Source organism: Gossypium hirsutum, chromosome A03, assembly GCF_007990345.1.
Source record: "Gossypium hirsutum isolate 1008001.06 chromosome A03, Gossypium_hirsutum_v2.1, whole genome shotgun sequence".
Classification (NCBI taxonomy): domain Eukaryota; kingdom Viridiplantae; phylum Streptophyta; class Magnoliopsida; order Malvales; family Malvaceae; genus Gossypium; species Gossypium hirsutum.
In genome coordinates, this window is record NC_053426.1 from 39,300,534 (window position 1) to 39,326,061 (window position 25,528).

The following is a 25,528-nucleotide window of genomic DNA, read 5'->3' on the forward strand; positions in this document are numbered from 1 at the left end:
AACCACAGGTAACATAAACAACTGAATCTTTTTAGATATTTGTAATTTGAATATTTTCTAAATAATTTATTGTATGAAAAATCATGTTTGAGATTAGGAAAGGGTATCTGATTTATTAAATGAAAAATATGCAAAACTCAAAAAATCAGATGGTAGAGACACTTGGTGTAAAAGTATTTTGATTGTCTCAATTATATGTCAGTGTCACTCTTCAGCGAGAGCTACTCTTTGTGGGGTGTATGCTGGAGATGTAAGATGTTCTATACTTATGGTGTAACGCCCTAATTTCTCAAATCCCAAACCCCAGTTAAAATTGTTTTTGCATGGTTGTGGCGTAGATGTACGTCTGCCTTAATGGTGTAGTGCTCTAGGAGTGTCTGGGAAGTCATGGGTTCAAGCCTTAGCTTGAGCAAAATTTTTCTTCTAAGTGAATAAACCCTTGTCTTCAGCTTATAGACTTTTAAACTAAAACGAGTAAAGTATGACAATATAAGGCCTGCTGGCCTAGTGGTAAGTAATGTGTGGTGTGTGCCTAGGGGTCTTGAGTTCGAGCCTTCTGTGCGCTAAGGTGTTTTATTTTGCTGCCTTGCAATGTAAGAAGTAGAAATTGACCGAAACTCTGATGTTGGAGTGGTTGAGTAGGGATGAATAGCCGAATTTGGGGAGAGTTTGGTGGGAGTAGATAGGGGAGTAATTGGTTGAGAGATGTGGGGAGGTTTTTGAGGAGAAAGTTAAGGAGTTGGAGACTGTGGGAGTGTAGTGCCGAATGAGGACTCTCCTCAATTGTTTGGTGTGAGTAGTACACCTAGTCATTCGGCTATATTCTTAGTGCCGAAAGTGTAATCTAGTGCTCTCCATTTTGGGTAATCGTCATTTGTCTTCTGTCTACTTTTCATGTTTTCCCTCTTTCGGATATTATTTTGCTTGGTAGCCATATGTTCTAGTGACCACTCGGGCATTCTGCATACTAGCCTGTTGTGGTTTTGTCTTCAAGGTTGTGTTTGAGTAATTGATCTTCCTCTTTTTCCTTTCTTAATCTTCTTCACCATTTGCCGAACCCTCATTCTCTTCCTCCCAATCGGTCATCAACTTTCATCTTCTCTTTTGGTCTATTAGCCAAATACTTTATTATTATTATATTATTATTATTATTATTATTATTCTTTTTCTACCTCTTTAAACCTTGCCGAATCTAGCTTTTCTTCTTTGGTTCTGAGCCGACACTGTTTTCTCTAAGAGCTGAACCCCTCTGTAACTCTCTCAACTCTTATCGTGTTTCGGCTTTTGAAGTGGGTTCTTGAGCATTAGGTTAAGGGTTAGGGCAAGTTCTTTCTCCCTTTCCATCATGTTGTTTCTCTCTTTTCCTCTTTGGTTTTGGCTGAATTAATCATGTTTAATAACTCTCCTTTTGGCGATTTCTTCTAGGGAGCAAGATTGTTACATCTCGTGCATCGGGATTAAGGTGTGCTTTGGGACATTTGCCGAATACTGCTAACCCTCGCTCTTAGTCTACGAGTTTGGTAAGTTCTTTACACTTGGTATAATGGTTTGAGTGAGGTAATAGTTTACAAGGGATGTATGGTTGCAGGTAGCCTCTAAGGATTGAAAAAGGGGTTGCTGGCAACGGTTTGTGGATCGATCAAAGCAAGGGGACGCCGATTTTCATGAAAATATAAACAAAGGTTTTTCTGAAAATATCATGCTCACGCAACACGTTTTAAAAGCTTTCGTACCAAATACGGTTTTAAAGTTAATAATAAACTGGTTGAAGTGGTATTTTACCTAAATAACTTGAGTTTTACAATGAGCTAGACCTTCTAACCTTTTGTTAAGAATCTAAAGAAGTGTTTATAAAAAATAGATTTTTCATCAATTAGTGTTTTGGAAAAACACTCGAATGTGACATCACAGATTCAGCCATAACGTCTAGGCCGGGTTTGGGGTGTTATATATAGATTGACGATAAGGATCTATACCTTAAAATTCTCCTCCACTATCATTGTAAAATGAAGTTATTTTCCTTGGAAAAGATTTCTACCAACAGATTGATTGGATGTCATTTTTAGTTCTTGGAGTGTATAACCAAATATACCTGGTGTATTAATCAACAAAAAGGTAGTAATAAAATTTTTTATCTACTGATAAAACTAGTGATGATCCCTATAAATCGTTGAAAATTCTTTCTAAAAGGTGAATCACTAATCAAAGTTGTATGAGAAAATGACAATCAATGAGATTTGTTATAAGAACAAGCATTATAAAATGAGTATTTATCTTTCGTTGAAATTGGTAATGCAAATTTATTCAAAATAAAATTGAGATTTCATTGTTTGGATGACCTAGTCGTCGGTGTCAAAGAAGTTAGAAACTTGCAACAAAAGTGGATTGTTGTCGAAAGAAAAAGTCTCTAATACAATAAAAGTTTTTAGAAGAAAGAAGGTTGTTCTACATCATTGATGATGGAAAAAACACTCATATATATATACACACATATATAAGCGAAATACAAATAAAATAAAGTGTTCAAATTATTCAAAAATAAACTAAATAGCTAAAAAAAAGAAAATTAAGATATAAAAAAATAAAACATAATAACCAACTAAACTAAATAAGACCTAGTCTCGAGAAAAGACTTGATCTTTCATTAATACTTGGGCTTATAGTTTACCCAGGAAAAAAGAATCGATGGTTGTTAAAGTCGTGGAAATAATGTTTTTCTTAGAAAAACTTTTTGCTGATTCTCTGCTTGTCTTATTTCATTAAGGTGCATTATTATTATTAGTAGTAGTAGTAGTAGAAAATGGGTACTTCCATGTCAATAAAGACTTGCAAGGCAAATCAAATATTCCCATATCCAGTGACAACATATGGTATTATTTTTAATAATTTTATCATTTTCTTAAACTGAGTTAATGTTAGATTATAGATATTTGTATAATTGAGTAATTATTTTTGAGATTTGGTTTGTATTTTTGCCATTCTTTTATTCAAATAAAACTGTCAATTAAGTGAGGTCCAACTTAAAACAATTTGACAATTTTATTTTCTTCAAAATATGACTTTAGAAGCATGCGTTGAGATACTCTCGGAATCCATGTTTTCAAAGACTTAATCTACGGCCCAAGAAATTTTTTCCTCCCCAAAACCTAGATTGAGTCGATCCACAAGCACTATTTGTTAGTTAAAATGTTAAAATAGTTTAATTTTTATCGTGTATAATTTACATATTTATATAAAGATTAGTATATAGTACACTTAAATTGAAACTCTTTTATTAAATGGACAATAATTCAAACCCTCTTTGACAAAAAAACCGGCATAAAAATCGAACCAAATTCGAGTCAATCAACTTAACCCTCCAAAGAACCAGAGTTAACAAGAAATTATTACATCCCCACAGAGTTAACACGTAAGTCGGTTAAAAGTCGAATGGTAGATATGATGTATAGTGCTAAAAATAATCACCTTACTTATAGTCACTTCATTTCTGTTAAAGCACCCATAAATTTAAAGTTACGATCATCTAAGTATCCATTAAATATTAAAAAAAACAAATTGAACATAACAATGTCGTATATATCCACAATTATATTTACTCCAACGTTGAACTAACGTAACCACAAGAAGAAAAGCGGCGACGACAGATGATCTTTATTTTTGTATCAAATTTTCAAGAAATACAATTTGCTTTTAAAATTGTTTAAAAATTACAAAATAAGAAGGCAGCAAGTTGAATGATATACCGTATCAGTCTATTATTATGTCTGAGAAAACCTGTTTTCCTAAGAATGAATGAACCTGCAAGAAGTTGGCATCATGAATACGAGAACCAAGCTTAAAACTCAGCTAATTTTGATACCAAAATAACACTAAAACAAAATACAATATGATATGAATGTATCAAAATCTAGGACCGAACAAAAGTTCTAATCTCAGTGTTCAGTTCGATTTCAGTTTGGTTTTTATTGAATTCGATTCGGTTTTAGTCCAAGTAACAATCGAATGTATTCTTTCAATTTGTTTTAATTATTTTGAACCAAACCGAAGAGATTTTTTAATCTAACCAAACCAATCCCAATCGATAGAATTTGGTTCAGTTCTTATGGTATTCAATTCTATCCTTAAAAAACCAGAAAGCTATACATTAAACTGTAATTTTTTCCAACGCCTTAAACGTGATTGTGACGTATAGAAGTAACACGAATAAATAAGTTTTTTTGTCCGGACAATGCTACTAACAAAGATTTGAAAAATTATAGCTAAATTTCACCGACACTTTCGTTAACACTTCACATAGATGAATGACTAAAAAAGGCTTATGAATTTTATTTAATTTTGCAATAGCTTTAGGAAACTTGCTTATTTTACTAAGAAAATGAAGGGTGAGAAAGCAAAAACAGTAGTAAAAGTAGCAATTAAATTTTATCAATCAACTATAAGTTAAGGTATAATGTATGAAAATTTAAGGGACAAATCAAATTCCTAAATTGCATTCATCTAAGTTTGTACACCATATCCCGAGTTTGAACCCTCTGTTCAAACCCATCCCCCAATGTAGAATTTGTTCAGTACCAAAAATAAGAATATCATTATGTTGTGTCTGAGTAGGCCATCAAAACCTACTTGGCTAGGAAAATATCATTATGCAGAAACTAAAGCAGAGGGGAGAGCATAGAGTTGAAACTTACTATATAGACAATACTCAGCTTTGCAATAATGAATCTAATGTGAGCTGAAACAATACTCAGGACATGGCCAGCACGTACTTCATAAACTCACTGAGGAAGAATAAATTGAATATATTAGACAAACTGTGAATAAAAAGCTAAAACATATATTGTACAAATTTAGGAAGAAGAATTATTCTTATTTCTTCTAATCTGACTACAGCCTTTTAAAGAATAACAGGAAAAATAAAAAGGAAATAATCTCTAGAAATTAGCCTATCTCTAAAAATTAGTAATTTGATTATGGCTAATGGTACAAGGAAATTCCTAGAACTAAGTTAGAAAATCTGCTTAATTTAAGGAATTCCAACACTCCCCCTCAAGCTGGAGTGTAGATGTTAATCAAACCCAACTTGCCCATAATTTCTTCGAACATTTTTCTGCTCAAGCTTTTGGTTAACACGTCTGCTACTTGTTGTCTTGTAGGTAGATATGAAACACAAACTTCCCCTTTGTTAATTTTCTCCGTAATAAAGTGGCGATCAATTTCCACATGCTTGGTACGGTCATGGTGTACATGGTTATGAGCTATGCTAACTGCTGCCTGGTTGTCACAGTACAATGTTATAGGTTTTGTATAGGATAATTTTAGTTCTCCCATTAGCCGTTGTAACCACATTCCTTCACATATACCGTGGGACAAAGCTCGATATTCAGATTCAGCACTGCTGCGTGCCACAACAGATTGCTTTTTACTCCTCCATGTCACGAGATTACCCCAAACATAGCTGCAGTAACCGCTTGTGGAGCGCCTGTCATTAACTGCCCCTGCCCAGTCTGCATCAGTGTAGACTTCTATGCTTCGATTTACATCTTTCTTGAAATGCAACCCCTTACCAGGAGTCCCTTTTAAGTATCTCAATATCCTGTAGGCAGCTTCCAAATGTTTCTCCCTAGGAGCATGCATAAATTGACTTATGACACTTACTCCAAAAGCTATGTCCGGACGAGTGTGAGAAAGATAGACAAGTTTTCCCACTAACCGTTGATATCTCGTCCTGTCTACCTCTTCTCCATCCTTATCAGTTCCTAATTTAAGGTTGGGTTCCATAGGAGTCTCGGCTGGTTTGCAACCCAACAGTCCAACTTCAGAAAGTAGATCAAGAACATACTTTCTTTGAGAGATTGAAATACCTGCCTTTGACCTTGCAATCTCCATTCCTAGAAAATATCGAAGATTCCCCAAGTCTTTAAGTTGAAACTCAAGACTTAAGAACTCTTTTAGTCTTTCAATTTCAATAGAATCATCCCCTGTTAATATTATGTCATCTACATAGACAATGAGAATACAGCACTTCCCATTATCCGAGTGTTTGTAGAATAAGGTGTGATCAGCTTGACCTTGAGTATAATGTCTACTAGTCATGGCTTTGGCAAAACGAATAACCAAGCCCTAGGGGATTGCTTTAGTCCATACAAGGACTTCTTCAACTTGCATACTTGGCCCTTGCTTCCTTCGAATCCAGGCGGAAAATCCATGTAGACTTCTTCGTTTAATTCTCCATTGAGAAAAGCGTTCTTTACATCCAATTGGATCAAAGGCCATTCTAAGTTGACAGCAATTGAGAGAAGCACTCGAATAGTATTCAATTTGGCCACCGGTGCAAAGGTTTCCTCATAGTCTAACCCATATGTTTGAGTGAAACCCCTGGCCACAAGTCTAGCCTTGTATCGATCAATGCTCCCATCTGGTTTAAATTTTGTGGTGAAAATCCACTTACAACCCACGGTCTTCTTCCCAGTAGGTAGTTTAGATATTTCCCAAGTTCCATTGTCTTCAAGAGCCTTTATTTCTTCCAACACAGCTTGCCTCCATTTGGTTGACTTAAGAGCCTCTTCTATGTTTTTTGGAGTTTCTATAGAGTCAACATTAGAAACAAAGGCATTGTAGGATTTAGACAAGTTTCCATAGGATACAAACCGAGAAATGGGATGTTGAGTGCAGCTCCTAGTGCCCTTTCTTACTGCAATTGGAAGATAGATGGACGATGAAGGAGGTGAAACTTCTTCCTCAAGACAGTCCTCGGGTAAAGATGGCATTGGCACTGCTGTTTCTGTCTCAGGCAGCTGATGTCTCCAAGAGTATACACGAAGCCCCTGAGTTTTTTCTTATTGTTTTTCAGAATGAGTAGGCTGTTTTTCTTCATTAGTATGGTTAATCACCCTTGTTTCTTGTTGCTAAACAGTGGAGATAGGAAAAACAGGTTCCAAAACAGGAATAACAGTGGCTGTAGGATTTTCAGCAGGTTTTGTAGTGGTGGTAGGGCTGATAGAGCCTTGAGGTATAATGAGAAGATTGCTCAAGATCTCATTTTCACTAAGTATCTCTCCCTGAAGATGAAAGGCTAAAAAATATGGCTCATTTTCGAAGAAAGTAACATCAAGAGACACAAACATCCGGTGTAAGGTTGGAGAGTAGCACTTGTACCCTTTTTGTGTAGGTGAGTAACCAAAAAAGACACAAGTGTGGGCTCTAGGATCAAGTTTAAATCGGTTAGGTTGATGGTTGTGGACAAATGCTTTGCAACCAAATGTTTTGGTTGGGAGATTAGGAACACGAAACAAGGGAAAACTTTTTTGAAGAGTATGTAAAGGTGTTTGAAAGTTTAATACCTTAGATGGGAGTCGGTTTATAAGATAACAAGCAGTGAGGACAGCTTCTCCCCATAAATACTTTGGTACACCCATAGTAAACATAAGAGCACGAGCCACGGCTACAAGGTGTCTATTTTTCCTCTCGGAAACCCCGTTTTGTTGAGGGGTGTCAGGACAAGAACTTTGATGTATGATTCCTTGCTCAGAAAGATAAGGACTTAGGATAGAATTAAAGTACTCTCTCCCATTATCAGTTCTAAGGGTGTGAATATTTGAATTGAACTGGGTTCGAATCATTGAATGAAAATTTTTGAAAACTCTAGAGACTTCAGATTTTTCTTTAAGGAGATAGATCCAACAAACTCTAGTGTGGTCATCAATGAAAGTTATGAACCACCTAGCCCCTGTGATGTTTTTTACTCGACTAGCTCCCCATAGATCACTGTGGATTAAAGAGAAAGGTTGAGATTGAACATAAGGTTTCAAAGGATAAGGGACACGAGTGTGTTTAGACAGTTGGCAAACTTCACAGTTCAATGAACTTATTTTCTTATTTAGAAATAGTAGAGGAAACAATTTCTTCAAGTACATGAAATTTGGGTGTCCTAGTCTACGGTGCCATAGCATGATAGAATCTTCTTTGGATGTAGATAAGGCCATCCCTTCTTGTGAACTATTTTTGTTCCAAACATATAAGCCATCATCAACTTTAGCAGTGCCAATCATCTTCCCCGATTCTTGTTCCTGAACCACACAACCTAAAGCAGAAAATTCAACAAGTACTTTTTCATCCTTGGTAAGCTTGCTAATTGAGAGTAAATTATAGGAAAGATTTGGAACATGTAAAACTTTATCAAGGGAAAAATTTTCAGTAAGTCTAACTGTCCCCATTCCAGCCACCAGCGAGTAAGATCCATCAGCTATGCGAATCCGAGAGTGATCATGACAAGGTAAATAGGTGTGGAACAAACTTAGATTACCTGTCATGTGGTCGGATGCACCTGAGTCTAGTATCCAGGAAGTTGTGATAGGTTCGTGTGTAGTATTTAAAGCAGTACCGTGAATAGCTAGTGACCCACTGGCTGTAGGAGTCCCGAGTAATTTATGAACAGCCTCAAGTTGAGTTTTGGTTAGCCGAAGTTTATGAAGAGTCTCATAGGAATTTTCGGTGTCACCCATGAGAGTAAGGTTTCTAACAGAGAAAACAGAACAAGAAAAGAGAAGAAAGAGCAGGATCTACTGAATTCCTGATGCTCTTGATACCATGTACAAATTTAGGAAGAAGAATTATTCTTATTTCTTCTAATCTGACTACAGCCTTTTAAAGAATAACAGGAAAAATAAAAAGGAAATAATCTCTAGAAATTAGCCTATCCCTAAAAATTAGTAATTTGATTATAGCTAATGGTACAAGGAAATTCCTAGAACTAAGGTAGAAAATCTGCTTAATTTAAGGAATTCCAACATATATCATATCCAAATCCAGAAACTTCCATGTTTGCCGCAGAATAGTCTGATAGCTGCCAAAATGAATTACTAGAAACTTTCCAATTGTTCAGGGATTTTTTTTTCAAGTTTTGCATAGTAACAAACATATCACATGTTTTGCCACTAATCGACCTGGAATTGAATAAGAACGCATCCCAATCACAGCAAAAGAACAGAGGGAAAAAGAAATCCAAAAGAGCTCATTTTGAAATACAAGTTCTTAGGAGCTTTAAACCTACTTGATCCTTGGTTCAGGGAAACCAACTAGTCACCAATTTTAGACAATCAACCATTTGCGACTTTTTGTAGATAGGTATGAACACCTTCAGCTAAGGTAAGCCCAAGATTTGAAAGTGTAAAGAGTTGGAATACAGTGACGAAGGTACAATAGAGAATATATATCTGAACAACTAGAATGTCTTCTTGAATCGAGAAAAGGGTCTAAAATCAATTTTACACGCAATTCATTCATATTATCTTGCAAAATATGCAACCAATAACTATTATAATTTATTAACCAGATATGTTTAGGTAATGACAAACATTTATCACATGCTATGCATCAATAGCGGTGCATCTAGAATCTCATACCTGTTAAAAAGATACGAGAAAAAAGTTATGAACCCCAATAGGACAACAAAGTTGGTGGAGTTTGAAAACCTCAAAAGGTGAAAGACCAGTTTCTGATGGGGGATATTGGAATTTTACTATTGAGAATCTTTGATTTATTTGACAGTATTCAATAGCTAAATCTTTTGAGATTATAACTGATTTTTAGAGATTCTAATTAGAGATATTCTTTCCTTAATTGATTCAATGTTTCATGTATATATATACCTGTACATATTTCTAAGAAATACATACCTTTGAGTGAGTTTTTCCTCAATACATTAGAGTATTCCTCTTTAATTTTATCATGGTATCAATTTTTGAATCCGATTTGTGGGATCATTTTTTTTGAATTTCAAAGTTTGTTCAAAAAAATCCTAGAAATTGAATTGGTACTTTCCATCTACCCTTATTTTTTTTTCTTACCGCCCTACCATTGGAGTCGACATCCACTCGCCAGCGAAACCCCAGAAGCCGGTGACCAGAAGACTCTCGCATGGGCCTCATGCGCCGTCATAAGTTACAGTATCTTTGTTTCACACACCATCACAAGTTATGGTATCTTTGTTTCACACACCATCACAAGTTACGGTATCTTTGTGTCACACACCATCACAAGTTACGGTATCTTCGTTTCACGCGCCACTCGTGGCCTTCACCTACTGCCACCGTGTTCTTTCTGACGCCGTCACTATGCTCTCTGCTCCTTCCAGTCTTTCTCCTCTGATTGGTGGTGTATTTTGGCTAAGTTTTTTTGTTTTCTTTGTATGTGAGATCTCTTTTGTGTTCTTTTTGGGTGTTTTTTGTTCTAATGTTTCAAGCAGATTTTTTTTTGGGAAATTAGTTGTTTTTTTCAGCATTATGTCTAAAGACAAGAAATCGTGATTTACTTTGTTTATCAAGGCTTGTGGTTTGCAGGGATACATACTAATTCAACTTTTAGTCAATAGGATTCAACGAACTCTCTTGTTATGGCATGGCTTTTCAATTCTATGCAACCCCATATTTTCAAAACTTATTGCTACTTGATACTACAAAAAAAATTTGGAATGTTCTGCTCTCACCTACTCTCATGTTGGGAATGATGCGCAAATTTTTGAGATTTGTAATAAGATTCATGGTACAAAATAAGGGATCTAACGATTTCTCAATATTTTGCTAAATTAAGTGGGTTGTGGCAAGAACTTTATTATAATCAAGATTTTCAGGCGACTGGTATGATGATGCCGAAAATTTTCACAAAATGGTGGAAAAGGAGCGCATTTTTTATTTCTTGGTTGGGTTGAATACAGAGTATAATCAGATTCCGATTCAAGTTCTTGGCAAAACTCCATTTCCTTCTCTCCATGAGACACTCTTATGTACAATAGGAAGAGAGTCATCGTATTGTTATGCTCTATAATCCACCTATTGATAAAGCTGGCCACATTACTAATCAAGATGGTCCACCGGGTGGTAAGTCTGACGAGGATCACTTGACGTGTGACTATTGTGGTAAGCCTCGGCACACTAAAGATTCGTGCTGGAAGTTACATTGTTGACCCGCTCGAGGTTGTGGTGGAAAGCGAGGGGGTAATTCTCAGTCTAAGGCAAATTTGTCAGACTCTGTGACAACAAAGGACTAGTACACTTCTGCTGGGAGTTTTACCTTAGACAAGATTCAACATCTTCAATGTTTCTTGTCTCAATTGGACTCTACCTCAGGTGCTAAGTCTAATTATGCAAAATCAAGTACTATTTTCAATTCTTCATCCACTTCTGAATTTTGGATTATTGATTCCGGTGCGAATAAACATATGACAGGGTCAAACAAAAGCTTATTTAATTAACTATACTACTTGTCCATCTAAAGATAGTGTGCAAATGGCTCCCTTACTTCCGTCTTTAGAACAACTTATGTTGTTTGTACTCCCAATATCACTATCCTCCATGTCCCTAAATTGTCAATTAACCTTTTATCTGTTAGTACAATCACTAAAGCCGTAACTTGTAAACTTGAATTCTTTCTTGATCACTGTGTCTTTCTGGACCTCCAGGACAGGAACATGAATGGCAGTGATAGGTTTGATGGCTTATATCTTCTAGATCGATTTTCCAGTATGCCTCAAGCCTTAATTGGTGACAATAAAGATGTCAATCGAGAGATAATTCAGTGGCATAGACGGTTAGAACATCCATCATTTACTATTTTTGTTAAGATGGTTCCTACTTTGTTTTCAAGAACTCAATTAGACTCTTTAGTTTGTGATGCATGTGAGTTTGTTAAGCATACAAGAAACAATTATCTTTTACGTAATAATAGAAGTACTGTTCCTTTTAAGATTATTCATCCTGATGTTTGAGGCCCTACTCACCTTACTTTTTTTATCTGGTAATCATTATTTTGTTACATAAATTGATTACTCAGTTTGATGCTAATGTTAAGATTTTGTGAACTGATATCGGAACCAAGTATGAAATTAATGATTATTTAGAATCATATGGGATTTTGCATCAAACCAGTTGTCCCGGTACAAGCGCTCAGAATGGTGTTATCAAAAGAAAAAATCAGCATCTTTTGGAGGTTACTAGATCACTTATGTTCACAACGAACATCCCAAAGCCTTATTAGGGGGATGCGATTTTGGTTGCTGCTTATCTCATTAATCGAATGCCTCTTAAGGCAAGATGGATTACCCAATTTCACCGATGGTCTTTGGTTGTGTCCACTAAGTCCATCTTCGACATGGGAGCAAACTGGATCCTCGAATAGTCAAATGTGTTTTCATTGGATACTCTCCCAAACAAAAGGGTTACAAATGTTATCATCTGCCATTTAAAAAGTATTATGTAAGTATGAATGTAACATTTTGTAAGGATGAACCCTATTTTAATTCATCACAACCACCTCTTCAGGGGGAGGTCATTGAAAATGAAGAGATGACACCTTGTTCTGTTACTCTATCGAGGGAGAATTTAGTTTCAACAGAGACTTTAATTCAAGAGAATACTAGTGAACAGTTGTTGGATAGGCCTGATTTAAGTACATACACAAGAAAAGGCAAGAAAGAAGATGTCATCATCCAATCTACTCTATGCCCTAACTCTTCACTATCAGGTGAGTCTTCTTTACTTGAGTTTGCTACTGATTTAGAATTACCAATAGCTCAAAGAAAAGGTGTTAGAACTTGCACTTTACATCCTATCTCTAACTTTGTTTCTTATAATTCTTTATCCTCATCTTCTAGAGATTTTACTTTGTCTTCGTTCTCTATGTTTGTTTCACAGGATTGGAAAAAAGTTATCACTAATGCAAGATGGAAAAGGACTATGATTAAAGAAATGAGGGCTTTAGCAAAAATGAGACGTGGGAACTAGTTAATCCTCCTAAGGGGCAGAAAATGGTTGGCTACAAATGGGTGTTCACTGTCAAGTATAAGACTGATGGTTGAATTGAAAGACTCAAAGCCAAATTAGTAACGTAAGGATTCACTCAAACATATGGAGTAGATTACCAAGAAACATTTGCCCCAGTTGCTAAATTGAATACGATTAGAATCCTTTTATCATGTGTAGCAAAATTCAAATACGACTTACAGCAGCTTGATGTAAAGAATGTCTTCTTACATGAAGACCTAGAAAAAGTGTTTATGAAAGTTCCCTTCAGGATTTAAGGATAAAGATATTCAAGGTATATAGACTGAAAAATGCCTTATATGGACTAAAACAATCTCCCTGAGCTTGGTTTGACAGATTTAGCAAGGTCATGGTGTCATTTGGCAATCAACAAAGTAATGCTGATTATACCCTCTTTATAAAACATCACAAAGGTAAGACTACTCTCCTTATAGTTTATGTTGATGATATAATTATGACAGGAGATGACAAGGAAGAAATGACCCAGCTTATGAAACAATTGACTCAGGAATTCAAAATCAAAGGCTTAAGAAAGTTATAATATTTCCACAAAAAAGAAATGGCCAGATCGAAAAAGGGAATCTTTATTTCCCAAAGAAAGTATATCTTAGATCTTCTGATAGAGACTAACATGTTGGTTTGCAAACCAGCATAATTACCTATTGAGAGTAATCACAAGTTAAAAGCAGAGATCAATGAAATGGTGGATAAAGGGAGATGTTAAAGACTCGTTGGACGAATAATTTATCTCGCTCATACTTGACCTGATATAGCCTATGCAGTTAGTTTGGTAAGTCAGTTTATCCATGATCCTCGTGAAGTCCATATGCAGGCAATATTGTGAACTTTGTGCTATTTGAAGTCTGCACAAGGCAAAGGTATTCTCTTCTCCAAAAATAGTCATCTCAAGATAGAAGTATTTACAGATGCAGATTGACCTAGCTCTCTTGATGACAAAAGGTCTACAACGAGTTATATTGTACCTTTGTGGGAGGAAACTTAGTCACTTGAAGGAGCAAGAAACAAAGTGTTGTGACTCGATCAAGTGCAGAGGCTTAATATAGGGCCATGGCTCAAGGTGTTTGTGAGCTTTTATGGTTGCAAAATGTATTGGAAGAGCTAAAGTTGTTGAATAAAAATGGATCAACCTTGTACTGTGACAACAAAACGACCATCAGCATAGCTCAAAATCTAATGCAACACGATTAGAACCAAGCTTATCAAAATAGATCGCCATTTTATCAAGAAAAATCCAGAAAACAATTGGTTGATGTTTTTACTAAAAGGCTTGGTTGTAAGACTTATCTTCTTTGCAAGTTGAGCATGCGAGACATTTATGCACCAACTTGAGGGGGAGTGTTGAGAATCTTTGATTTATTTGACAACATTGAATAGCTAAATCTTTAGAGATTCTAATTAGAGATATTCTTTCCTTAACTGATTCATGTATATATATTCCTGTACATATTTCCAAGAAATACATACTTTTGAGAGAGTTTTTCCTCAATAAATTATTCATCTCTAATTTCATCTTTTACTTAAAGGTGCTAAAATCACTCTCCATCTTGGGTGTGATTGTCAGATTTGGACGTGTGTCCACCAATACGAATATGTGTCGGACATGGGTACTTCAAGCTAAATAAAAAGTTACAACTGCACAGCTCTCACATATACATGATAGAATTAACAACAAACTAATTGTATAAAGACAAACATGTTACCAGAACAGGACCAACATAAAACTCTTGTCATCTTCAGAATTTCAGATTTCCTTGTAGGTTAAACATAAATCAAGAGCACAGAAAGAACAAAATGTTTTGCATATTAATAAATGAATGGTTTCATGTTCCATATTGGGGTTGGGTGGCTATAAATAAAAATATGCGAATTATTTCAGTAGGGGGAAAATGCCACAAATAATTGCATGACAAGGAAAGCACAAAAATGAACCTTGGAAACCAGCCGCGTGGATCTTCTGGGAAGGACCTTAATCAAATGCTTTGTGCTTCTTAAAATCTTGGCATCAAGCAAGCTACAGTCATTTTTATCGCCATCTATACATGCCCTCTTTTTGCTGAGTCCATTAGATTCAACATTATCAAGTCCTCTACAATTTTCAAATAACTCATCTTGTGAGCATCTGAAAAGGGCAATTATGCACTCAATTCAACACAAAATAAAAATTTGGTAGCATATAATTAAATTAAGAAGAATAATTACTCTGAACTCTCTCCCCAATTATTAATTTTGCTCTTATCCTGCAAGCAGTTTAATACAGTAAAACTTTAGTTGTTTCATTGAGTGTACTGAGGAAAAACAGATGTGTCACCCCCCACCCCACAAAAAAAAAATTCATTTGATTATACTATCATCTAAAATACCTGGAACTTGAAAAATCTCTTTTGAAAGAGAATTATTTTATTCATGCAGTGGTGGTGCTGAAAAAGGGAGGAAAAGAAAGCCTAGAAGAGACAGATAAGAAAAGAACTTTGTTCTACCCATAAGATGAACCCACAAAAGATACCATAAAGAACGATCGAAGACTTAGCAATGTACAAAATTAAATGTCAAAAGCAATACTTTAAACTTTCTAAATAATAGCTAACTGGTACATTTTGACACTCACATTAATCTAGGAGTAACGTAATGCAGAAAGAATGAGAATAGAATAAAATTCAGAAAGGGGAAGGAGTAGAAATCATGTCAATCATGGATGGAAAAAATCACTATGTTATTGATTTGCAGAAAGTTAAACTAGGATGAGAGGAATATCTTTCACAAAGTAGATAGATGATAGACTAAGATTTAAGTTCACCAAAATAAAATTGATCATTTACCTATAAACTTTACAAGTGAATGCAAGTTGTTGCAGTTTTTGAAACTAATATCATTAGCAATACTCACTAAATATCTGCCTATTTTCTGTTATATAGTTCTATTTAGAGGGGAAAAAAAGAAGAAGAAATGATCCTAATCTATCTGTAGTCCAGTTAAGGAAAAAAAGAAAAAGCACTCACATAAAAAGTGCAAGACAGATTGACTGCCTTAAGAGCACACAACTAATTGATGGCTCCTTGCAGAGGGAAATCATAATAAAAATATATATAAAAGATCACTTTAATATCATTTTACATTAGAAAGGACACTGCAATTTCTGCAAATCTGAAAGTAGAGTTACCATAAAGGAAAAATAGTCGATTATAGCTTGCTTTTATCAGATTTTCGGTATATAAATAGGTTCATAATCTATCAACCTTTCCCTTATAATAAAGAATAAATATCCAATAAGTATTGTTATTTAAGTTCTATTTACTTTCTTAGAGAAGATATATCTTCCTCTAATTTCAATCTCTCTCTTACTCTTGTTATCTTCTCTCATTCTGTTTAAAGCTCCCAATTTCCAGTAACTAAAACTCGATCCAATATAAACTATTAATCAATCTCACAAAAGCTAAATTTAAAATCCAATTTCTTATTACACAAAACCTGAAGCAGACATAAACTGGTCAAAAGCAATGCCCTCGCTTCTGCCTTAAGACATGAAAGTTGACAAACAATGCCACCATAGAGAGAGAGAAAGACATGGGGTAAACAAGGAACGGAAGAACAAACTTTTGCATTTAGTTGTCTTGTAATCTATTGTTATCTGTTTCTTTTCCCCTTCTGACAATGTTGAATGATATTGACTTAACATTGTAATTAAACAACAAGAAACCATTTAAAAATTAATTCACCCTACTTTAATTATCTGTCAATGATTCAAAATGACCCAAAGGCACAGACATGCAAGCAAACACACATATCAAGCAAATTCCTTGACTGGTATACAAACATTCACCGTACATACAACAAAGAATGCAATATTTTTTCCAATTACCAGGAAGAATAAAAAAGTGGGGCAAAACATCAACTAATGATGGCTATGTATTGACAATAGTTCATGCATAGCATTAATGAAGTTCAAAGCTATAGGAGGTTAAATGTCACCTGTTCTTCAACTAATGTAGGCAGCCGGGTCCTAAATGTCTCTTGATTGAGATCAGTTGAGCCTGCTAGCCCACCTTGGTCTGCATAAAACTTATGCTTTGGATCAACTAAATCCACAAATTCACCATTATCACCAGGCGAATGTAATGCATCTTTCTGGGGAACCACATCTTCAGGCTTTTGCATCAGTAATGAACCATCTGGCTGGCATCCAGGAATTATTCGACCAGAACTTACAAGATGACAACTGCTTTGTAGGGTACAATTTTCACATATTTCATTTTCCTTCCTCAGAAGACTCAGAGGACCATTTGATATATTTAATGCACCATCACCACCTAACTTCTCCCTAGGAGAATTAATATTTGAATTAGGGGCTACCAACCACCCATCTTTAGCACATGGTGCAATAGCAGAAATTATTTGCTCCTGAGAATCAGGATGAGCTCTAACTAAGGTCAGTCCTCGATCTCCTTCTAAATGCTCTGACAAATCTACAGCTCTGCCACATGGTATCATTACAGCTGAGCCGAAGGATCCATTATCTCGATCAGGATGATCAAACTGCAATGAACTCGTTTCCTTTATGATCAAATTTGGGGGTAATCCAGAGTGTATAAAGTCATCTTTCATTTCCCCAGTATCTACATTCAACTGAAAAGATCTCTCCATCTGTTTACTACTTTCCCCAAAGCGCCCAAGCTCCTTAGGAAAAGTCTTAGACTTGCAATGGGACATGTCCTGGCTTATTGAAACCTCACTTTTCAGTTTCTCAATCCACTCTGATGGGTTTGAATTTAAATCTACATAAAGGTTGATCCCCTCTTCTGAACTGACATGAAACTGAAAAGAAGGGGGGAAACAGTTGAAGTGTTTATGGAAGAAGGAAAGAAAGGCCCATCAAAACATGCAGCAACATCTGTGTCTTCATGTCCAATTTGAGGCATATCATTCAGCCTTCCATCTCTTGAGAGACTCAAACAATCTCTACTGGAGCTTATAGTTTGGAACTCTTTATTCTTAAAACCACTGTCATCATACTGACTAACAAAATGAGAATGTGGTCTTCGCTGAAACAAAATAGAGTCACCACCACCACCGTCCTGCATTTGACATATCATTAAAGACAAGTTTTCAATTCTTGAAATACAATTAAGCATTGAAGGTTCAAGCTTCTACGAGCCAGCATACATTTTACTTAAACGCAGCCATTGGATTAATTGTCATCTTCTATAGACTAAAATACAAAGTGTCATCCAGTATGGTTCATATGCACCATCATAGTTTCTTTTTCCTTTTGATGGTAGTGTGGGGCTGGGGGAGAATTAACCTTCTCGCTTCTGAATAGATAAAAAAGGTCTATATCTTTCACTCAAGAACAACTACATAACCTAACACATGCCAGATGAGAGAACAAGAGGTTGAGAAGAAGTAGAGAGGAATCATATGGTATTTATCTAGCTGCATCAGAAGTAAAAGAAAAAAAAATCCATGAATAGAAGCAAACCTTATGATAAAATTTATCCCCTGTGCAACAACCCAATGCATTATATTGAACAGCTTGAGAATAGTTCCCTCCATTACACCTGTCTAGGGGACAAGAGATGAGTCCATAGTGATCTGCAGAAGCAGCCAAAGATTATTCATACAATGATGCATCAATTAAAGTAAACATAGTAATAAAATTAATTTAAGAAAATGAAGAACAAACTTAGCAGGAACACAGTGAGCAGTATAAACCTTTTCCAGCATCCCTTAAGGTGTTTAATGATGCTCCAGGTTGCAGTTGTAGTTTCAGGGACAAAGGATTTCCAGCCTCTTGAATTCCATAGAATCTTTCCCCCGATGTCATTGAAACCAATCTCTGGTTCTGCATACTTTTTTCCGAGATATTTTATGATTGGACAAAAAAAATCTTCAAAGTTTATGTAAATTTAGGAGCTTGTGTTGGCAAATAAAAGATCCATGTGAAGAATAAAGAAATATTAGAGTTTGTGCAGTATATAATAGGCTGACACAATTCACATCCAAGTCTGCAACTGTAAGAAAATATCCGGACGCGGATTACTAAATAACATAATTCATTAAATGCATAAATGAGGGGAAGAAAATACAAGGAAATCTTGTCCAACCAATAGTGAATAGAAATATCAACTCCACAAAAACATGCCTTCAGTATGCAATAAATAAGCAGAGTCAAAAAACTCATTACAGCTAGAAATGCCAATTTCAACAAACTAATGATATAAATTTTTTGTTTTGGCTCTCAAACTAAAATTTCATCAATTCCGAGGGATAAGTAAATTCTTCCATTAATCCATTTGGCACATGGCTTCATCAACATTCCATATTTCAAGAAGCATTATTTCTCATTAATGATGTGTCCATTTACAAATAAATGCTATACTGTGTTAAATGGAATAATTGCTTAATAAAATACTTTCTTAATCAACAATAATGCCAACTTATGTTGTAAAGATACCTTTTGATATCAGATTAGATATGATGTTGCTAGAATCCTCCTATACTGCATTAGTTAGAATCACATTTATCTTAGTTTAGCTTGTTTAAGAAAAAAAAATGAGCATGTCTATCCAACAAACTTTCTTCATTATAAAAATATAAAAAAAAATGGCAATAAAAAATAACAAGTGTGGCATATCTCCATTTTGAATACTTACAAATGGTATTCCTGCCCCCTGCCCCAATTACCAATCATCATTTACTTCTTCTCGTTCAGATCCATTTTAATAAGTTGTAATCTGTTTCTTTGCGGCATTAATAACATACTAAATATAAATTTTTAAAAATCCCACTTCCCGTAACAACTTACAAGCTTTCTATTTTGAAACTCAAAGATTCCTTTTTCCCCCTAATTTCTCATATTCAGGAAGTTCTAAAACCATATCTAACTAACTACTCCTATGAATAGTACATGCTACCGTTACCATCAACAGGAATACAACATACCAAGGGAACCAACTATAAAAGAATGAAACTATAAGCTAATGTAAGTTGACATATCGAACAGCTACATAATGGCGCAAAAAGCAGTGCAATATGCTTCAGATCCCTAACTCTTAATTACCAACAAAGACAGTATCTCAATAAAGTACCTCTAGATAAGATGCCAATGATTTAGCCATATCAGAATGGGACCTCTTAGCCGGTAAACCATACTTCTTACACAAACTTTGAAGCTCTTTCCTAGAAAGGCTATGAAAAAAACCCTCATCTTCCTTATTTTCCATTGGATCTCAACCAATTAAATCTATAATGAAGAACAGCATCTAAATTAGTTTTGTATCATTCAATTTAACTTAACAAATGAAAGTTCTCGCTCTAACAAAGTACATAAATTTAAATTTTAAACATCAACAATAGAAAATAAAAAAAGGAAAAATAGAGCAAGAATATATACAAAAGTAATGATTTTTTTTTTGAAATACCACATTCAGTATCTTCTTACCTTAAAATTACTTCACTTATAGAACCCCACGGACCAAAGAAAAAGAATTAAAAAGGTAAAAAATAAGAAAAGAAATTAAGTTATGTTCTCTCAGAAACCCTATTTGGGTGCCAAGAAACTGTGGGAAAAAAAGTAAAACCTCAAAATTTAAGATTTAAAAAAAAATCAGCCAAAGTGGAGAGTTGAACCAAGCACAGATGAAATATAAAAATGTGAAAAATGAAAATATTTCGAAATTAAAAAAAAATAAAGACACGGCATGATTATTTTCGTACGTTTCCGGAGTAAGAAACTAAATTAAACAAAAAAAAAGTCAATATGTAAATTTAATTTTTGGTTGAATTTTCTGTTCTATGACAAGAAACAAGAAGACGATAAAGAGGAAATGGAAGGTGAAAACTTTACCTGATCTGGATTTTTTTTCCCGGAAAGTGGCCAATAAAATTGTTGAAATGAAGGAAAAAGGTTTACTTTGGAGCTTAAGTAGTAAGAGGACGGGCTTTGGAAATATTATACGCTCTTCTACAGCACAGATTCAGACAACCTAACGGAAATGGCAGTCTCGTAAATAACGGATCATTTTGGTCTTAATAGTGTTCGGCTTGAACTTATTTATTTATATTATTTTTAAATTATTGAGTTGCTGTCCTCCAAAATCTTGCGTCAATTCAATTAGGAAAATTATTATTCTATTATTTAATTATTTATTATTATAAATTAAATATTATAAAAATAACAAATTATTATAACACTAACCTAACAAATGCAGTGGGCTATGGGAAAAATAAGAATTCCTACCTCTTAAATGAAAAAAGTAAAATCTTTATATCCTATTTAAGTTAAATCAATTCATATTACTTTAAATTTATTTAGCTTACAAAAAAAATTTAAATTTCTCGTAGAAAAAAATTTGGCTAATGAAAAAGCTTTCAAGGCCACCCAATATACTTTCTTTTTCTAAACATTTTTTTGAATACATTTTTTTATGTAGAAGTACTTTTTTTAGAAGTGCCATTCAAAAAAAAATAATTCAGTGCTATAGTTGGATGTCAAAGACATCTATTTTTAAAACAAAACAATCGGTTTTTCGATGTCATTCCACATTTAAAATATTTTATATTATTCTATTATATTTTAATGTTTTTTTTAAATAAAAAAATTCTAAAAAATACTTTAATATTTTTTCGCATTTAAAATAAGAAAATATAAAAATTAAATTAGATTTCGTATTTAAAATAAATTATATTATTTGATGGTATTATAATTTTTTATAAAAAAACTTAATAGTGAGATTTGAATCAAATTGTATTAGTAAAATTTTAAATTTATCATTCGACCAAAGTTTTATTTTGATATTTTTATACATTTTAATTTTATCATGCATAATTTATTTCATTCATCAATTGTATATATTAATTATTAATTATTTTTTAATCATATTTTTATTATTTATTATATACTTTTAACACAAATTTGTGTTCTAAATACATTATCTCCACACACATACGTGTGAGATAGAGTTTTTAGTTTATTTTATTTATTTTCTAATGTAGTTTGCATGTTTATAGAATTGGCTATAAGTTATCCATTGAGTTTTAGCTTGATTAAATAATCACATTATTGACAATATAAGGGATGTGAGTTTAAGTATGCTGAAAAATGTTTATCTTCATATTTAAGGGTTGAAAAGAGGTTATGACATTAAAAAAATTAATTATACTTATACAGAATTCTATGTGTAAATTAAAATATATTAAAATTATTTTATATTTTAAATAAATTATATAAATAATGAGTAAATTTTATCAGGTTTAACAATATCCTTAATTATTTAAATGTTGTTATTATATTTTAAAAATTTTAATAGTATTTTAATTGGTTTAAAAACTGATTATCTAAATAAATATTTTATTTTTATTTTTATAGTTTTAGTGTTTCAATATTTTTAGCAGAGTCCGCAATATTGATAACTACAAAAGATAAAAAAATGAAACAAATTAAATGAGCTTAGTAAGCTCATAGTATAAACATCAAATTAACTTGCCTTAATCAAAGTAAACATTTAAAGAGATGGTTTATAATTCCTAATCACCAAGTACATCAGGCTTGTAACAACTCGTTTTTTATTGGTGACAGAAATAGTAGTTTCGGGGCCACAAATCTGACGAATGAGTTTGTAAATATTATTATTTAATATTTAAGAGTCAATTATGGTACTCAAATAAATGTTGAATTTGTTATTTATGCTATTTGAGTGAACAATTAAGTTCAAGTGGTAAGACCCTAAAGTCAAGTGATTTTAGAAAATGAGGTATCAAACCTAATTTCTATAAACCAAGCCGTAATTATTTTTTTAAATATTTACAGATTGTTATTAAGGTTGTATTAAAGTTTCGTTAAGAAATTTTAATATTTAGGTAGTTAATTAATTAACAAGGATTGATTTGTAAAGGATGCAAAAGTCGATCATTGGCTAAAGAACCATAAGTTAAGGGTTTTAAAAGGTAAATATACATTTTTTATGTTAGTGGACGGTTTCAAGGTACAATTTAAACAATTTTAGGTAAGTTATAAAGGGTTATAATGGTAAATTATTAAATAAATTAAAAATAAGAAAAAAAATATGTTAATTAAGTTATCATCTTCAATGTTTTACCACCGATTGTGGTTGAAGAAACACCATTTTTGAACCTCCTAACCTTCGGCCAAGCTTCAATGTATGTATGTAAGTCTATTTTTATTCTGTTTCTTGTAATATTTATGTTTTTGAGATCATTACAACTAGATCTAGCTAGCTCATACCTTCTTTTTTGAAACTATTAAAAATTTTGAATATTGTCATTAATGAATCTTTATGATTTTAGATGTTAAATGATGAATTTGAAGTATTATTGTTATTTATAAGTATTTTGTTAAGTGATTTTGATGAATTTACCGATCAGGGACTAAATTATTGAAATAGTAAAAGTACAAGGATTTAATGTGAAATAACAACAAATATGGGTTGTTGTAAGGTACCAATAAATTTTACTAAGCTTAAATTTGAGTAAAAATGGTTAATTTGCATGTTTTAGGCTCGGGGACTAAATTGAATAAAAGTAAAACATTTGAGGAAATTTTATAAAAATGTCAAAAAGACTAAATTGCATAAAATAAATTGGTTTTTCTGTCTAAATTAATGAATTGAATGAAGTTATTAATTTAGATCAAGAATGAGTGGAAAATCAAGGAGAAGAGAAAATTACCAATAGCCCTTGTACTTAGTCATTTCCAAAATTACCAAATAGCCCTTGTACTTAGTCATTTCCACAATTTAGCTAGATAAGTTCGTATGAACTATATAATGTTATTTAAATTTAATGCTTATTGTGTTATTTTAATGTAAATAAATTAATATACCAATGTAAGGACACGTCCGTGTCCTTAGCCCGTGTAACTCTTTGTTTATGACATCATCAACAAAATGAAGTCACACAGCACACGCCCATGGGGCAGGCCGTGTGTCACACACGGCCTAAACACACCCGTGTGTCTACCCATGTAGACAATTATTGAGGCTATTTTCCAAGTCAATTGCCACCCTTAATTGCACATACACAAACATGACTTCAATGGCACCTCCACATGACATAAATTTCATCTACTTAAACCTTCAAGAAAATAGCTCATGCATGACAACTTCTTATCACATTGTACTTGAGTAAGACTTCATATCATGGAAGACCAATTTTACCAGCACACACATATACAAATAAACAATTTTCCCTAGACCAAACTACCATCATCATTCAACCATCAATAACCATTGGCCATATCATAATGGCATTGGCACATACATGCATAATTGAATTGACTTACAACCTAATATTCATAATGAGCCACATCTCATGGTCTTATGCAAAATAAATCAAATATCATCATAAGCTAACACATTTGGCTAAATCAATATCACATATAACAAAATGACCAAGTCCCTATACATGCCATACTCAAAATACTTAAATTCACTATACCCCAAAAGATTAGTTGATAGTGTGAATCGAGCTCCAATATCCTTCGATCCCCAAGCTAGCTTGGCGATACTATAAGAAAAATGGAAAAAGAAAGGGGAGTAAGCATAAAACTTAGTAAGTTTCATGTAAATAATTAACAATATTAACCAAGCATTATTATACACATAAACATAATATAACTTATCACAATGCCATCAAGCATCATAAATACATTTTAAAACATGTCATTTACATAATGTACAATTAAACCCAATATTAAAATTTATTCATCCACTTCTTATTGAGATCTCATCTTTTTTATAAACTTAATGTTTCTGAGCTTGGTGTACATACCTGTACCCTTCCAACATGATCATACATTGTCATCTCGTTAACTTAATCTTGGGATTACCCGTTGAACCACTTGGAATACTAAAGGATACTTTGGAAATCACATTCACATAGTCGGATGCCAATGACATATCCCAGATATGGTCTTACGTGGGATCACATATCGATGCTAATGCCATGTCCCAGACATGTTCTTACATGGAATCATGCATATCAAAGCCGATAGCCCAATTATGGTCTTACACGATGTCTTATATTGATGCCAATGCTATGTCCTAGACATGGTCTTACATGGGTCACATTTCGATGCCAATGCCATGTCCTAGACATGGTCTTACATGGGATCATGCATATCCCTAACGTTATGACATTTGTATCCCAACTGTTCCTAAGGTTCAACCAGGATATCATGGTATCAATTCTTCATTGAATCGACATCGAATCATCATCAATAAATCCACAAAAACAATCATAGAATTCATGCAATATTAAAGCATTTAAATACATAATAACATAATGTTGAATTATTTACACACAAACTTACCTCGATACAAAATATGGATAATTAATTCGATTTAGTCCAAGATCTTGCTCTTTCCCCAATCTAGGCCCAAACTCTATTTTTCTTGATCTATAATAGCAAATTTCACTTATTTAATTATCACATTATTCAAAACAGCCCATAAATCATAATTTGGCAAAATTACCGTTTTACTTCTAAACTTTCACAATTTACAAATTAGTCCGTAGGCTCGTAAAATGAAATGTAATCTTTTTCTTTGTTACCCAAGGCTAGCCAAACCTAACACATACTCATAACAACCCACATTTTCCTTCAATTCAGATTTTTACTACTCATTTTTACAACTTTTACAAAAAGGTCCTTTTAGGGGTTTTCATGAAAAATCACTCAG

The 25,528-nt window shown here is 33.6% G+C and overlaps 1 long non-coding RNA gene and 1 pseudogene across 1 annotated transcript; one reads left to right on the plus strand and one right to left on the minus strand.

Moving 5' to 3' along the window:
• Positions 1–1,430: 1,430 nt before the first annotated feature.
• LOC121220197 (uncharacterized) lies at positions 1,431–2,138 on the plus strand. The gene is made up of 2 exons (XR_005917369.1): positions 1,431–1,520; positions 1,589–2,138. It is a non-coding gene; the product is annotated as an uncharacterized lncRNA (long non-coding RNA).
• A 2,262-nt stretch (positions 2,139–4,400) lies between these two features.
• Positions 4,401–20,747, minus strand: LOC107887113 (uncharacterized; annotated as a pseudogene).
• Between the last annotated feature and the right edge of the window lie 4,781 nt (positions 20,748–25,528).